Source organism: Coregonus lavaretus (assembly GCF_964263955.1).
Source record: "Coregonus lavaretus genome assembly, chromosome: 12".
Classification (NCBI taxonomy): Eukaryota; Metazoa; Chordata; class Actinopteri; order Salmoniformes; family Salmonidae; genus Coregonus; species Coregonus lavaretus.
Window position 1 is genome coordinate 58,679,548 of NC_139999.1, and position 13,243 is coordinate 58,692,790.

Below are 13,243 nucleotides of genomic sequence, written 5' to 3' on the forward strand. Positions count from 1 at the left end.
CCTGTCGATGTGAATGGGGGCGTTCTCGGCCGTCCATTTCCTGTAATCCATGATCAGCTCCTTTGTCTTGCTAACGTTGAGGGAGATGTTATCCTGGCACCTCACTGCCAGGTCTCTGACCTCCTCCCTATAGGCTGTCTCATCGTCGTTGGTGATCAGGCCTAGCACCGTCATGTTGTCTGCAAACTTGATGGTGTTGGAGTCGTGAGCGGCCACGCTGTCGTGGGTGAACAGGGAGTACAGAAGGGACTAAGCACGCACCCCTGAGGGGCCCCCGTGTTGAGGGTCAGCGTAGCAGATGTGTTGTTGCCTACCCTCACCACCTGGGTGCGGCCCGTCAGGAAGTCCAGGATCCAGTTGCAGAGGGAGGTGTTCAGTCCCAGGGTCCTTAGCTTAGTGAGGAGCTTGAAAGGCACTATGGTGTTGAACGCTGAGCTGTAGTCAATGAACAGCATTTTTACAGAGGTGCGCCTCTTGTCCAAGTGGAAAAGGGCATTGTGGACTGCAATAGAAATGGCATAATCTGTGGATCTGTTGGGGCGGTATGCGAATTGGAGTGGGTCCAGGGTTTCTGGGAAGATAGTTTTGATGTGAGCCATGACCAGCTTTTCAAAGCATTTCATGGCTACAGATGTGAGTACTACGGGCGATAGTCATTTAGACAGGTTACCTTGGCGTTCTTGGGCACAGGGACTATGGTGGTCTGCTTGAAACATGTAGGTATTACAGACTGGGTCAGGGAGAGGTTGAAAATGTTACCGAAGACACTTGCCAGTTGGTCAGCGCATGCTCTGAGTACGTGTCCTGGTAATCCGTCTGGCCCTGCAGCCTTGTGAACAGTTGCTTTGTGTTTGCCTAGTGCATTCGGAAAGTATTCAGACCCCTTCCCTTTTTCCACATTTTGTTACATTACAGCCTTATTCTAAAATGTTCTCATCAATCTACAAACAATACCCCATAATGACAAAGCGAAAACAGGTTTAGACATTTTTGCAAATGTATAAAAAATTGAAAACTGAAATACCTTATTTACATAAGTATTCAGTCCCTTTGCTATGAGACTCGAAATTGAGCTCAGGTGCATCCTGTTTCCATTGATCATCCTTGAGATGTTTCTTGATTGGAGTCCACCATATAGACACCTGTCTATTTAAGGTCCCACAGTTGTCAGTGCATGTCAGAGCAAAAACCAAGCCATGAGGTGGAAGGAATTGTCCGTAGAGCTCCGAGACAGGATTGTCGAGGCACAGATCTGGGGAAGGGTACCAAAAAATGTCTGCAGCATTAATGGTCCCCAAGAACACAGTGGCCTCCATCATTCTTTAATGGAAGAAGTTTGGAACCACCAAGACTCTTCCTAGAGCTGGCCGCCCGGCTAAACTGAACAATCTGGGGAGAAGGGCCTTGTTCAGGGAGGTGACCAAGATCCTGATGGTCACTCTGACAGAGCTCAGATGTTCCTCTTTGGAGATGGGAGAACCTTCCAGAAGGACAACCATCTCTGTAGCACTCCACCAATCAGGCCTTTATGGTAGAGTGGCCAGACGGAAGCCACTCCTCAGTAAAAGGCACATGACAGCCCGCTTGGAGTTTGCCAAAAGGCACCTAAAGTATTCAGACCATGAGAAACAAGATTCTCTGGTCTGATGAAACCAAGATTGAACTCTTTGGCCTGAATGCCATGCGTCACGTCTGGAGGAAACCTGGCACCATCCCTACGGTGAAGCATGGTGGTGGCAGCATCATGCTGTGGGGATGTTTTTCTCTTTACAAAATCATGGGCATTAATATAGAGTTGGTACCCCCTTTGCTAAATGACGTAAATGTAAATGTAAAACATGTAAAGTGTTGGTCATATGTTTCATGAGCTGAAATAAAAGATCCCAGAAATGTCCATATGCACAAAAAGCTTATCTCTCTCAAATGTTGTACACTAATTTGTTTACATCCCTGTTAGTGAGCAATTCTCCTTTGCCAATATAATCCATCAACCTGACAGGTGTGGCATATCTAGAAACTGATTAAACAGCATGATCATTACACAGGTACACATGTGCACCTTATGCTGCGGGCAATAAAAGGCCACTCTAAAATGTGCAGTTTTTTCACACAACACAATGCCACAGATGTCTCAAATTTTGAGGGAGTGGACACAGAGGAACTTGAACTTGAATATCTCGACCCGCCCCATCAATGTGGATGGGGGCGTGCTCGCTCCTCCGTTCCCTGTAGTCCACGATCAGCTCTTTGTCTTGCTGTTGTTGAGGGAGAGGTTGTTGTCTTAGCACCACACTGCCTGGTCTCTGACCACCTCCCTATATTCCAATTGTCAAAGACTCCAGTCAGCCAAGAAATAGACTGTTCTCTCTGCTACCGCACGACAAGAGGTACCGGAGCACCAAGTCTAGGTAAAAGGCTCCTTAACAGCTTCTACTCCAAAGCCATAAGACTGCTGAACAATTAATCAAATGGCCACCCGGACAATTTGCATTGAAACAAGTTAACAAACAGATCACCGACCATTTCGAATCCCACCGTACCTTCTCTGCTATGCAATCCGGTTTCCGAGCTGGTCATGGGTGCACCTCAGCCACGCTCAAGGTCCTAAATGATATTATAACCGCGATCGATAATAGACAGTACTGTGCAGCCGTCTCCATCGACCTGGCCAAGGGTTTCGACTCTATCAACCACCTCATTCTTATTGGCAGACTAAATAGCCTTGGTTTCTCAAATGACTGCCTCGCCTGGTTTACCAACTACTTCTCAGATAGAGTTCAATGTGTCAAATCGGAGGGCCTGTTGTCTGGACCTATGGCAGTCTCTATGGGGGTGCCACAGGGTTCAATTCTTGGGCCGACTCTTTTCTCCGTGTATATCAATGATGTCGCTCTTGCTGCTGGTGACTCTCAGATCCACTTCTACGCAGACGACACCATTTTGTATACATCTGGCCCTTCATTGGACACTGTGTTAACAAACCTCCAAACGAGCTTCAATGCCATACAACACTCCTTCAGTAGCCTCCAACTGCTCTTAAACACTAGTAAAACTAAATGCATGCTCTTCAATCAAACGCTGCTGGCACCCACCCACCCGACTAGAATCACTACTCTCGACGGGTCTGACCTAGAGTATGTGGACAACTACAAATACCTAGGTGTCTGGTTAGACTGTAAACTCTCCTTCCAGACTCACATTAAGCATCTCCAATCCAAAGTGAAATCTAGAATCGGCTTCCTATTTCGCAACAAAGCCTCCTTCACTCATGCTGCCAAACATGCCCTCGTAAAACTGACTATCCTATCGATCCTTGACTTCGGCGATGTCATTTACAAAATAGCCTCCCAAACTCTACTCAGCAAATTGGATGTAGTCTATCACAGTGCCATCCGTTTTGTCACCAAAGCCCCATATACTACCCACCACTGTGACCTGTACGCTCTTGTTGACTGGTCCTCATTACATATTCGTCGCCAAACCCACTGGCTCCAGGCCATCTATAAATCACTTTTTTTTTTACTAGTTATTGTTATTTGTTATTCACTTTGTATTTATTCCTCGTGTCACTATTTCAATTTTTTATTTTATTTTCTATTTTTATCTTTAACTCTGCATTGTTGGAAAAGGACCCGTAAGTTTCACTGTTTTTATCATTTATTTATTTATATATTTATATACACCGCCAGTCAAAAGTTTGGACACACCCTCTCATTCAAGGGTTTTTCTTTATAAAAAAAATTTTTACATTACACCCTTCGCCTTGATGACAGCTTTGCACACTCTTGGCATTCTCTCAACCAGCTTCATGAGGTAGTCACCTGGAATGCATTTCAATTAACAGGTGTGCCTTCTTAAAAGTTAATTCGTGGAATTTTTTCCTTCTTAATGCATTTGAGCCAATCAGTTGTGTTGTGACAATGTGTTGAGTGTGATAGAAGGAGTCAGGCGCAGGAGGGTAAATCACAGAATACAGAGTTTATTCCGTCGTACACAATAGCGCTGGATAGCGACACACGAAAACAGGCACAGGGGAAACTATCTACCCTGGCAATACACGGTATGGGAAACTCCAACAATATACAGGCACAGGGGAAATATCTACCCCGGCAATACAAAGTGCGAGTAGCTCCACCGAGCTACACTACTCTCACAAACAACAATCACCCACAAGGACAAGGGGGGCAGAGGGAACACTTATACACGGACTAATGAGGGGATAAGAACCAGGTGTGTGTAATTGACAAGACAAGACAAATGGAATGATGATATATGGAGTGGCAGTGGCTAGTAAGCCGGTGACGACGAACGCCGAAGCCTGCCCGAACAAGGAGGGGAGGCATCCTCGGTGGAAGTCATGACAGTACCCCCCCTTGACGCGCAGCACCAGCAGCGCGCCGACCCCGGCCTCGGGGACGGCCAGGTGGACGCGGAGCAGGGCGAGCCGGATGGCGACGGTGGAAAACCCGCAACAGGCAGGGATCAAGGATATCCCTCACCGGGACCCAGCACCGTTCCTCCGGACCGTACCCCTCCCACTCCACGAGGTACTGAAGGCCCCCCACCCTACGCCTCGAATCCAGGATGGAACGGACAGAGTATGCCAGGGCCCCCTCGATGTCCAGAGGAGGTGGAGGAACCTCCCGCACCTCAGACTCCTGGAGAGGACCAACCACCACCGGCCTGAGGAGAGACACATGAAACAAGGGGTTAATATGGTAATCAGGGGGAAGTAATAAACTATAAGTGACCTTGTTGATTCTCCTCAGGACTTTGAACCGCCCCACAAACAGCAGGCTCGGCTTCCGGCAGGGCAGGCGGAATGGAAGATTCCTGGTCAAGAGCCAGACCCGATCCTCACTGCGGTGGCAGTCAGCGTTGGCCTTCTGACGACGTACGGCGCGCTGGAGGTGAATGTAGGCAGCCTCCTATGTCTCCTCCACGCGCCAAAACCAGTCATCCACCGCAGGAGCCTCGGTCTGGCTCTGGTGCCACGGTGCCAGAACCGGTTGGTAACCTAAAACACATTGGAATGGCTTTAGGTTAGTAGAGGAGTGGCGGAGAGAGTTCTGGGCATATTCTGCCCATGGCAAGAACACCGACCACTCCCCCGGCCGGTCCTGGCAGTACGACCGCAGGAACCTACCCACATCCTGATTTACCCGTTCCACCTGCCCATTTGACTCGGGGTGGAACCCAGAGGTCAGGCTGACTGAGACCCCCAGACGTCCCATGAATGCCTTCTAGACCTTGGACGTGAACTGGGGACCTCGGTCGGACACTATATCCTCTGGTACCCCGTAGTGCCAGAAGATGTGAGTAAATAGGGCCTCCGCAGTTTGCAGGGCCGTGGGGAGACCGGGCAGAGGAAGGAGGCGGCAGGACTTGGAAAAGTGGTCCACAACGACCAGGATAGTGGTGTTACCTTGGGAGAGGAGAAGATCAGTCAAAAAATCAACAGACCATGGTCGTTGTGGAACTGATAAAGGTTGTAACTTACCCGCTGGGAGGTGCCGTACTCTGGGCGCACACTGAGCAAGAGGAGACGTACACCCTCATGTCCTTAGCCAAGGTAGGCCACCAGTACTTTCCGGTCAGGTAGCGCACTGCACGACCGATACCTGGGTGACCAGAGGAGGGTGACGTGTGTGCTCAGTAGATCAGACAATCACGGATAAGAGCAGGCACGTACCGCAGCCCAGCTGGACACTGAGGTGGAGATGGATCTGTGCGTAATGCCTGCTCTATATCTGCGTCCATCTCTCATACTACCGGCGCCACAATGCAGGAGGCCGGGAGTATGGGGGTGTTGTCTCTGGGCCTCTCCTCTTTGTCACACAGCCGGGACAGTGCGTCTGTATGAATGTATGACAGTGTAAAATCAAACCGAGTGAAGAATAGGGCCCACCTGGCCTGGTGAGGATTCAGCCTCCTCGCTGCCCGGATGTACTCCAGGTTACGGTGGTCCGTCCAGACGAGGAAAGGGTGTTTCGCCCCTTCGAGCCAATGCCTCCACACGGTCAAAGCTCGGAAAACAGCCAACAGCTCCCGATCACCAACGTCGTAGTTCTGCTCCGCCGGGCTGAGATTCTTAGAGAAGAAGGCACAGGGGCCGAGCTTGGGTGGCGTGCCCGAGCATTGAGATAGGACAGGGCCTATCCCTACCTCGGACGCATCCACCTCCACTACGAACGGTAGTGATGGATCGGGGTGGGCCAGTACCGGGGCTGAGGTGAACAGACCCCGCAGTCTACTGAAGGTCAGCCTCAGCATACCAGCGGAGCCGGGATTGCCCACCCTTCAACAAGGATGTAATGGGAGCTGCCACCTTGCCAAAGCCCCAGATAAACCTTCGATAGTAGTTGGCGAAGCCAAGGAAGCGCTGCATCTCCATAACCGTGGTTGGAGTCGGCCAATTACGCACGGCTGAAATGCGATCTCCCTCCATCTCCACACCTGAGGTGGTAATGCGGTATCCGAGGAAGGAGACGGACTGCTGGAAAAACCTACACTTCTCTGCCTTGGCATAAAGGTCATTTTCCAACAGTCTGGCCAGGACTTTGCGAATCAGGGACACATGCTCGGCGTGCGTGGCGGAATACACCAGGATGTCATCGATGTAGACCACCACACCGCGACCAAGCATGTCCCGAAACACCTCGTTCACAAAGGACTGGAAGATGGATGGAGCATTCATCAAACCGTAGGGCATCACCAGGTATTCATAATGCCTCGTGGTTGTGCTGAATGCTGTCTTCCACTCATCCCCCTCCCGAACATGCACCAGGTTGTATGCACTCCTGAGATCTAATTTGGTGAAGAAGCGTGCCCCATGCATTGATTCAATCACTGAAGGAATGAGGGGGAGAGGATATGTAAATCTTATCATCTCCTTGTTCAGTGATCGATAATCAATGCACGGGCGCAGACCACCATCTTTCTTCTTCACAAAGTAGAAACTCGAGGAGGCGGGTGAAGTGGAGGTACGTATATACCCCTGGCCCAGGGACTCGGTGACGTATGTTTCCATATCCTCAGTTTCAGCCTGCGACAGGGGGTACACATGACTCCTAGAAGGTACAGCGTCTACCCGAAGGATTATCGCGCAATCCCCCGCCCGATGAGGTGGTAATTTTGTCACCTGCGTCTTAGAAAACGCATGCGCCAGATCAAGGTATTTGGGGGGAATGCGCATGGTGGAGGTACCGTCTGGACTTTCCACCATGGTTGCACCAACGGAAACACCTAGACACCTACCCTGACACTCTCGCGACCCCACGTGAGAACCCTCTACGGCCATGAGAAGGTGGGGTTGTGGAGTGCTAGCCAAGGGATACCTAATACATTTACATTTACATTTTAGTCATTTAGCAGACGCTCTTATCCAGAGCGACTTACAGGAGCAATTAGGGTTAAGTGCCTTGCTCAAGGGCACATTTACGTCATTTAGCAGACGCTCCTAAACAGAGCGACTCACAAATTGGTGCATTCACCCTATAGGCAGTGGGATAACCACTTTACAATTTTGGGGGGGGGGGGGGGGGGGGTAGAATGATTACTTTATCCTATCCCAGGTATTCCTTAAAGAGGTGGGGTTTCAAATGTCTCTGGAAGGTGGTGAGTGACTCCGCTGTCCTGGCGTCGTGAGGGAGCTTGTTCCACCATTGGGGTGCCAGAGCAGCGAACAGTTTTGACTGGGCTGAGCGGGAACTATGCTTCCGCAGAGGAAGGGGAGCCAGCAGGCCAGAGGTGGATGAACGCAATGCCCTCGTTTGGGTGTAGGGACTAATCAAAGCCCGAAGGTACAGAGGTGCCGTTCCCCTCACTGCTCCATAGGCAAGCACCATGGTCTTGTAGCGGATGCGAGCTTCAACTGGAAGCCAGTGGAGTGTGTGGAGGAGGGGGGTGACATGAGAAAACTTGGGAAGGTTGAACACCAGACGGGCTGCGGCATTCTGGATGAGTTGTAGGGGTTTAATGGCACAGGCAGGGAGGCCAGCCAACAGCGAGTTGCAGTAGTCCAGACGGGAGATGACAAGTGCCTGGATTAGGACCTGTGCTGCTTCCTGTGTAAGGCAGGGTCGTACTCTCCGAATGTTGTAGAGCATGAACCTGCAGGAGCGGGTCACCGCCTTGATGTTAGCGGAGAACGACAGGGTGTTGTCCAGGGTCACGCCAAGGCTCTTCGCACTCTGGGAGGAGGACACAACGGAGTTGTCAACCGTGATGGCGAGATCATGGAACGGGCAGTCCTTCCCCGGGAGGAAGAGCAGCTCTGTCTTGCCAGGGTTCAGCTTTAGGTGGTGATCCGTCATCCATACTGATATGTCTGCCAGACATGCAGAGATGCGATTCGCCACCTGGTTATCAGAAGGGGGAAAGGAGAAGATTAGTTGTGTATCGTCAGCGTAGCAATGATAGGAGAGGCCATGTGACGATATGACAGAGCCAAGTGACTTGGTGTATAGGGAGAAAAGGAGAGGGCCTAGAACTGAGCCCTGGGGGACACCAGTGGTGAGAGCACGTGGTGCGGAGACAGCTTCTCGCCACGCCACTTGGTAGGAGTGACCGGTCAGGTAGGACGCAATCCAGGAGTGAGCCGCGCCGGAGATGCCCAGCTCGGAGAGGGTGGAGAGGAGGATCTGATGGTTCACAGTATCAAAGGCAGCAGACAGGTCTAGAAGGACAAGAGCAGAGGAGAGAGAGTTAGCTTTAGCAGTGCGGAGAGCCTCCGTGACACAGAGAAGAGCAGTCTCAGTTGAATGACCAGTCCTGAAACCTGACTGGTTTGGATCAAGAAGGTCATTCTGAGAGAGATAGCAAGAGAGTTGGCTAAAGACGGCACGCTCAATAGTTTTGGAAAGAAAAGAAAGAAGGGATACTGGTCTGTAGTTGTTGACATGAGTGGGATCGAGTGTTGGTTTTTTGAGAAGGGGAGCAACTCTCGCTCTCTTGAAGACGGAAGGGACATGGCCAGCGGTCAAGGATGAGTTGATCAGCGAGGTGAGGTAGGGGAGAAGGTCACCGGAGATGGTCTGGAGAAGAGAGGAGGGGATGGGGTCAAGCGGGCAGGTTGTTGGGCGGCCTGCAGTCACAAGTCGCAGGATTTTATCTGGAGAGAGAGGGGAGAAAGAAGTCAAAGCATAGGGTAGGGCAGTGTGAGTAGGACCAGCAGTGTCATTAGACTTAACAAACGAGGATCGGATGTCGTCAACCTTCTTTTCAAAGTGGTTGACGAAGTCATCCACAGAGAGAGAGGAGGGGGGGGGGATTCAGCAGTGAGGAAAATGTGGCAAAGAGCTTCCTAGGGTTAGAGGCAGATGCTTGGAATTTAGAGTGGTAGAAAGTGGCCTTAGCAGCAGAAACAGATGAAGAAAATGTAGAGAGGAGGGAGTGAAAAGATGCCAGGTCGGCAGGGAGTTTAGTTTTCTTCCATTTCCGCTCCGCTGCCCGGAGCTCTGTTCTGTGAGCTCGCAATGAGTCATCAAGCCACGGAGCTGGAGGGGAGGACCGAGCCGGCCGGGAGGATAGGGGACACAGAGAGTCAAAGGATGCAGAAAGGGAGGAGAGGAGGGTTGAGGAGGCAGAATCAGGAGATTGGAGGGAGAAGGATTGAGCAGAGGGAAGAGATGATAGGATGGAAGAGGAGAGAGTAGTGGGAGAGAGAGAGCGAAGGTTGCGGCGGCGCATTACCATCTGTGTAGGGGCAGAGTGAGTAGTGTGGGAGGAGAGCGAGAGAGAAAAGGAAACAAAGTAGTGGTCGGAGACATGGAGGGGAGTTGCAGTGAGATTAGTAGAAGAGCAGCATCTAGTAAAGATGAGGTCAAGGGTATTGCCTGCCTTGTGAGTAGGGGGGGACGGTGAGAGGGTGAGGTCAAATACCACAGGGAAAGCAGGAGACTCAATAATAGAAAAAGTAACTTGCTCACAATGAGTCTCCTGGGTGATCATGGTGACTGGTACAGTAACTTCCTTAACAAACCCGGACCCTAATGGTCGACTATCAAGTGCTCTGATGGGGAGTGGAATGGATAGGGGAACCAATGAAATGCCTTGATGGCGTGAGAATGCCCTGTCCATAAAGTTCCCATCTGCGCCTGAATCGACTAGCGCCATACACTGGGGAACTACAATGTGATCGGAAAAGTAGATAGGTAGGGTACAGTGCGCAGCAGAGGGCTCTGAACGAGTCTGGGTGTTCGATACCTGGGGTGATGCGAGAGTGCCCTGCCTGCCACCTCCAGACCCAAAAGAGCGTTGACGACTACGTGTGGTGTACTGTCCCTTCGTGCCACCAGAGTGGCACTGTCGCTGTCGTCCTCCGCTCTCTCGGACGGCGGCTCCACCCAGCTCCATCAGCTCGGGATCTGAGTCATCCGGGGTGGAAACAGGCAGACCCCTACCAGGTTGTCCAAACGGATGGCCATGTCCACCAGTTGCGTGAAAGACAACATGGTGTCCCGGCAGGCTAGCCCTCGTCGGACGTCCTCCCGCAGATGGCACCAGAAATGGTTGATCAGGGCCGGCTCGTTCCACCCGGACCCCGCTGCAAGAGTCCGAAACTCCAACGCGAAGGCCTGCGCGGTCCTCGTCCCCTACCTTAGGTGGAGCAGCCATTCGCCCGCCTCTCGACCCTCGGGCGGGTGATCGAAGACCGCCCGAAAGAGGCGAGCAAACTCCCCGTAATTCTTCAACGCGGCTACTCCTTCGTTCCAAACCGTGTTGGCCCACTCCAGGGCTTTCCCCAAGAGGCAGGAAACAAGGACGGACACCTTCTCCCGCTCTGATGGGGCCGGCCTGATGCTGGAGAAGTAGATCTCCAGTTGGAGGAAGAATCCTTGGAAGAGCGCCGCCGTCCCGTCGAACGCCCGTGGTCGGGATATCTGGATCCCTCCGGGTGCTGGGGTGTAGGTGGCTGAATCCGGTTGGCCAGCTGGTCTCGACAGATCGGGTCCTCTCATCTCCAGGCGTTGGACGACCTGAAGAACCCGATCCATCGCTTCCCCAAAGCTGGTCAGCATCGTGGAATGCTCCTGGACCCGTGCCACGACTCCAGGCATGTGCTCATCTCCCGCTGACTCCATAACGGTAAATCACAGAATACAGAGTTTATTCCGTCGTACACAATAGCGCTGGATAGCGACAAACAAAAACAGGCACAGGGGAAACGATCTACCCTGGCAATACACGGTATGGGATACTCCAACAATATACAGGCACAGGGGAAATATCTACCCCGGCAATACAAATTGCGAGTAGCTCCACCGAGCTACACTACTCTCACAAACAACAATCACCCACAAGGACAAGGGGGGCAGAGGGAACACTTATACACAGACTAATGAGGGGATAAGAACCAGGTGTGTGTAATTGACAAGACAAGACAAATGGAATGATGATATATGGAGCGGCAGTGGCTAGTAAGCCGGTGACGACGAGTGCCGAAGCCTGCCCGAACAAGGAGGGGAGGCAGCCTCGGCGGAAGTCGTGACAGATAAGGAAGGGGGGTATACAGAAGATATCCCTATTTGGTAAAATACCATATTATGGCATGAACAGCTCAAATAAGCAAAGAGAAACGACAGTCCATCATTACTTTAAGACATGAAGGTCAGTCAATATGGAACATTTCAAGAACTTTGAACGTTTCTTCAAGTGCAGTCGCAAAAACCATCAAGCGCTATGATGAAACTGGCTCTCATGAGGACCGCCACAGGAATGGAAGACCCAGAGTTACCTTTGCTGCAGAGGATGAGTTCATTAGAGTTACTAGCCTCAGAAATTGCTGCCCAAATAAATGCTTCACAGAGTTCAAGTCACAGACACATCTCAACATCAACTGTTCAGAGGAGACTGTGTGAATCAGACCTTCATGGTCAAATTGCTGCAAATAAACCATACTGAAGGACACCAATAAGAAGAAGAGACCTGCTTGGGACAAGAAACACGAGCAATGGACATTAGACAGGTGGAAATTGGAGTCCAAATGTGAGATTTTTGGTTCCAACTGCCGTGTCTTTGTGAGACGTGGTGTGGGTGAACGGATGATCTCGGTATGTGTTGTTCCCACCGTGAAGCATGGAGGAGGAAGTGTTATGGTGTGTGGGTGCTTTGCTTGTGACACTGTCTGTGATTTATTTGAATTCAAGGCACACTTTCCCAGCATGGCTACCACAGCATTCTGCAGCAATACGCCATCCCATCTGGTTTGGGCTTAGTGGGACTATCATTTGTTTTTCAACAGGACAATGACCCAACACACCTCCAGGCTGTGTAAGGGCTATTTGACCAAGAAGGAGAGTGATGGAGTGCTGCATCAGATGACCTGGCCTCCACAATTCCCCGACCTCAACCCAATTGAGATGGTTTGGGATGAGTCGGACACAGAGTTAAGGTAAAGCAGCCAACAAGTGCTAAGCAAATGTGGGAACTCCTTCAAGACTGTTGGAAAAGCATTCCTCATGAAGCTGGTTGAGAGAATGCCAAGAGTGTGCAAAGCTGTCATCAAGGCAAAGGGTGGCTATTTGAAGAATCTCAATTATAAAATATATTTGGATTTGTTTAACACTTTTTTGGTTCCTACATGATTCCATATTTGTTATTTCATAGTTTTGATGTCTTCACTATTATTCTACAATAAAAATAAAGAAAAACCCTTGAATGAGTAGGTGTGTACAAACCTTTGACTGGTACTGTATATATATATATATATATATATATATATATATATATATATATATATATATATATATATATATATATATATGTATATATTAATCAATAGCAATACAATACTCAGACAATACAAATGGCAGTTCCCATCAGTGGGTGCCCTGGTCAGTGGGTGCGCTCGCCCCCACCCGCCCCGAGATGCCGGCAAGGCAATGCCACGTCCCCGGCCCAAAGGGGTTTTCCAAGGCGGGAAAAACCATGCCCTACCCGACGCCCAGACGTACCAATAACTACTAGTGTTAGTCTACACCTGTTGTTTACGAAGCATGTGACAAATAAAATGAGATTTGATTAGATTTTAGTGGTAGAAAGAATTGGGCTGTCTGTGTAAACACATCCTTTGTTTAACCAGCTAAACAACTGCTCTTAGTGAAAATGTGTTTGGAGTTAACTTTCTAGCTAATAGGCTATGTTCCAATTATGATTTGGGAGGTCAAAATAATGAAATGCTATCTACAAAATCGTTTCATTTTAAAAATATTGATTACTTCTCCTTGCCATTATCATTCAC